At 40.6% G+C, this 4,714-nt stretch overlaps 1 protein-coding gene across 1 annotated transcript in view; it reads right to left on the bottom strand.

Moving 5' to 3' along the window:
- Positions 1-1,593, bottom strand: part of LOC113746698 (fucolectin-like) — a 30,415-nt gene extending 28,822 nt beyond the window's left edge. Inside the window, exon 1 of the mRNA XM_027283599.1 lies at positions 1,477-1,593. The gene's annotated coding sequence lies outside the window, so the exon portion shown is untranslated. The remainder of the gene's footprint in view (positions 1-1,476) is intronic.
- Between the last annotated feature and the right edge of the window lie 3,121 nt (positions 1,594-4,714).

Genomic DNA, 4,714 nt, shown 5'->3' with positions numbered 1-4,714 from the left:
TTTAATGTTTGAGTTTTGAACCACTGGAAAGAAGAGGTTTATAGGCCCAGGGCACAGGGGAATGTTGACAGGGAGTGGTGGCGGTGTTGTGCCAGAACCAGAGCTGGTCAGTGTAACCTGGCTCAGCAGCCACTATAGACATAAAGGCAGAGGAGATGAGATGGGGCGCTGACGGAGGAAGCTAAGAAGAAAAAAGAAGACAGTGAACAAACAAGAAGCCGCCGGACGAGTAAATGTGGGACTGACTTTTAGTGGTTGGTGAGAGCTTGGTGAAATAAAAGGCTGAAACACTGACGATATTAGATATTAGCTGGCTGCTGTGTCATGTGTAGTTGACCTTGCTTGGTGTTTGACTGTTTGCAAAGTTGTCACCGACTGTATTTGAGCATTCAAGTATCAGACACACACATACTGTACTTCACATACTGTAATCAAGTTTTCAGTATTCAGTAGCTGAATTTCAAAATTAGTATGAAGATTAAAAATATTCTTCCACTTACGTAACATCGCCAAAATCAGACGCATTGTGTCTTAAGCGGATGCAGAAAAACTAGTCCACACATTTGTTACTCTTTGTTATCAGGCTGCTCCAATAAAATAAAAATACATTTTATACAAATAAAATTTGATTTGATTTATAGCTGGAGTTGTAACAGTTTTTGATTCCTAATATTTGTTGACTTGCTGATGAATTTAAAGTAATTTTCCACCATTATGTCGTTACACAATCAGAAATGTATATGACTGCATCTGGTGATACTTTACAATGAAGATGTCACACAAACAATCAGATCATACAATACTTACAGTAATTAGCAGCTGAGCACGACCTCAGGAAGAGCAGCACAAGGAAAACACAGAGATTCATCATTCTGGATGAGACACGAGAGTCTTTATAGACCGTACAATAGACCAAATGTACATTTGAAAAATATATAGTGGTAGTCATGTTTCATTTGTTCCTGTCATGCTTGAATTAAGTTTGTTTTACGATGAGTTAATGGGGCAGTTAAGTTAATCTTCGTTTGATAAGGGAGACAAATATGAAAATTCAGGTGTACGATTGTATTTTTCTGATTAGTAAGAAAAACTGTTGGAAGATTATAGGACAAGACTACAACGCTAGATACAACTGAATCCTACACACTGGTTGTTTCTCAATAACTTAAAATATTCACAATTAAATTAAGCATCAAAATTTGAGGGAAAATAATTAAATACATTATACATGTGAAGCTAAACCATATACATTAAAAACATTATGAAACTAAAATATAATGCAACTTAAACATGATGATGCTGCAGAACCTGAATGTGAGCATTTTTATCCAAACCCCTGAAATACATCATTGGGATAACTGTGAATTTTAACCACATACATTAAAAAATTTAAAAATGCTGACAGTATGCTGAAATACTGAAGTAACAGAGAGCAGGACACAGACATTAAAGTACCAAAGAAATGAAATGTGTTACCTGGAGATCCTGACAGAGCGAGCACTTTCTTTATGGACTCTGATGATTCGATGAAAAGGCTTCCACCTGTGCTCTTTACATACATCTCTTTCTTCACCTCCAACCAATCAAAACTCCTCATACTCCTCTCCAGCAGTATCCAATCACGCAACACTGGTTTCTGTATTTCACTTCCCTTCTTTTGAATGAAATGTCACAACCTCTGCAGACTACGCCCTGATTAAAATGGACCACAATGACTGGCTGCCATTTTGAAGAAGTGTAGATTGGTTGTGTTATGGAATTTTCTGTCCTCAGGTTACACAAGGTAACGTGGGGGCCTTAAGGTCCTCGGCAGTATTAATTGTTTGTCTTTGACTAGGTGCCAGTCTATCTCAACACTGTGGTGTCCAGGGTCACAGAGACCTGTTGCTGCCTTCATAGACATAATAGATAGCTTGTTGTTGACGGTCCAATCTGCGTAAACAGACATCTGTGTCTCCAGACTAGAACATGCTGACAACAACACCTCCATGGGTAAAGACATTCTCTGTGACTCATTCTGGGCGTGTAGTATTTGTGGTGTTATCTTGGGGTTTAAAGTCGATCCACCAGGATGAGTTGGGCAGAATGTGAGACCGACTCAGGCACTTCTGATGAACTTTGAGAGTGTCTCTAATTCTCCTTGGCCAAGCGTTAATAAATAATACAGCATAAGACATCAGAGGTTGGGCAGAGTCCAATAATTTTTTTTTTTTTTAAAGTTATTTCTGTGGCGTTATTGAGCTTTATTTGACAGACAGTTTGAAGAGTGACAGCACATGTCACTAATCAGATGATCGGTGGTTCGATCCCCTGCAGTCTGCATGTCGAAGTGTCCTTGGGCAAAATACTGAACCCTAAATTGCTCCCGAAGGCTGTGCCATCGGTGAATGCGTATGAATGGTTAGCAGTTCCTCAAACTGATGCCATCAGTGTATGAATGTGTCTGAATGGGTGAATGAGATATGTAGCATAAGGTTGGAAGACTAGAGAGGCTTTATAAGTACTACAGTAATATAAGTACAGTCCATTTACCATTTACACCCTGGGCCAAAGGCAGCCCAGGGTGTAAATGTCTACTGACTGAGCTAAACAACACCCTCTTGCAACTCTCCCACACACAGATTTCTGCTGATTGTGCAAAAGCCTAAAGAGGAAAGAAGAGGTTTATAGGCCCAGGGCACAGGGGAATGTTGACAGGGAGTGGTGGCGGTGTTGTGCCAGAACCAGAGCTGGTCAATGTAACCTGGCTCAGCAGCCACTATAGACATAAAGGCAGAGAAGATGAGATTGAAGAGGGCGCTGACAGAGTAAGCTAAGAAGAAAAAAGACAGTGAACAACAAAGAACCGCCGGACAAGAGTAAATGTGGGACTGACTTTTAGTGGTTGGTGAGAGCTTGGTGAAATAAAAGGCTGAAAGACAGACACTGAATTGGCTGTCTGCTGTGCTCTGTGTGTTGACCTTGCTTGGTGTTTGACCGTTCGCAAAGTTGTCACCGACTGTATTTGAGCGTTCAAGTATCAGACACGCACATACTGTACTTCACATACTGTAATCAAGTTTTCAGTATTCAGTAGCTGAATTTCAAAATTAGTATGAAGATTAAAAATATTCTATTATTTACTTTGTTATGATGCAGAGATACATATCTAAGGCCTGTATCAAATCTTTTGGGAAGTAACAGAGAGCAGGACACACATTAAGATGACTGGATGACCAAATAGATCAAATATGTTTTCCCTGCTTAAAAACCTTGTGCAACTCTTGTTTCATTCTCTGTTTCATGCAGGAGTGTTGATGGATGTTTCAATACTGGTGGTCTGGTTCACTTCCCTTCTTGTGAATAAATTTCAGAGGTCCTCATAGAACACGCACAACTTTTGCAGACTATGCCCTGATGTACCAAATAGATAAAATATTGTTCCTCTGTCTTATAAACCTTGTGCAACTTCTCTGTTTCATGCCAGGATCACTCATGTGATGGGTGTTTCAACACTTCAAATATGGCCACGGCCTAATTTTGTATATGTCCCACTTTTGCTTCCAAAACAGCCTTAACCCGTCGAGGCACTGACCACATTAGACCTTAAAGTGTGCTGTGTGGTATCAACAACAACGACGAGCACTAACAAACCAAGTGGAACAATGGCCATGTCACCAAAGCAGTCTTTGGACTGTAGGCAGACACCAGGTTTGAACCAGGAACCTTCTTGCTGTGTGAAACACTGCACCTCCGTGCCACCACAGATCATTTACAAAAAAAGTCCAACAAGTTTTGTCAGGTAACCTAAAACTCAGAAGGGAACTTGGGGAATTGTCTGTTCCGCATGTTTGCACGTAAATAAAAGAGAACATTTCCTTTACATTGCCTGCTCGTGTGTCTGTTAACCTTCATCATAGCAGCCTGTGTGATCACTGCATGTTAGCAAAGTCACCATCAGTGACCACAGGACAAGACTCAGCTTCTGGGTTGATTGCTGGTCCAGCAGTGACTGCCTGACCACAACGATCGGCACATAATGTTCACATGTCTGCTTGCTTGCTTTCTTTTTTTCAGTACTGGCACAGAATGCGACGCTCCAACTGCCTCTGTTCTCTGCTGAGTTTATTTGGCTCAGGCCTGAATCTAATATTTTCGCAGCCTTGATAAGATAGCTTCCACGTTTTAAAGGGAAGTGTGCAGAGCCTCTGAGGGATGCATTAAGATCTCAACCATGAAAATACTGGCAGATTTGATTTTTCAATAAAACATGTTTACAGCCTGGTACAAAAAACAGTTTTGGTCTCTGTAGCTAATTTCCCCGTTCATGACAACTGTACTGAGGGTGAATTTATATACAACTCACCTGTTCAGGTTATATTAAGGCTTAAAGTTATGCAGGATTAAGAGCGTGGACGCTTTGACTGACAGGTGGGTGCTGTTACAAATTCTAAAATGAAGACGACTACACTCTGAGCTTCACCACGGTTCTTCAGAAACCTGTGGGCGACGTCACAGAGACGACGTCCTTTCTTTATACGGTCTATGGTTTTGCCTCCTGCTCTGTCCAGTTGTGGTGTGAAACTTTTGGGGAGGATTGTCTTAATTTTTTGCTGTAGAAGATTTGACAAGACAATACATTTTACAGCCAAGTAAAACATTCCAGAATGGACTAAAGTTAAGAAGGAAAACGTCTGATTTCTGTTTTCCAAACACACATTAAAGACAATAAAGC

The sequence above is a fragment of the Larimichthys crocea genome, chromosome X (assembly GCF_000972845.2).
Source record: "Larimichthys crocea isolate SSNF chromosome X, L_crocea_2.0, whole genome shotgun sequence".
In the NCBI taxonomy this organism is placed as follows: Eukaryota; Metazoa; Chordata; class Actinopteri; family Sciaenidae; genus Larimichthys; species Larimichthys crocea.
The sequence above is the reverse complement of the archived record's forward strand: the minus strand, read 5'-3'. Positions and strand labels throughout refer to the sequence as shown.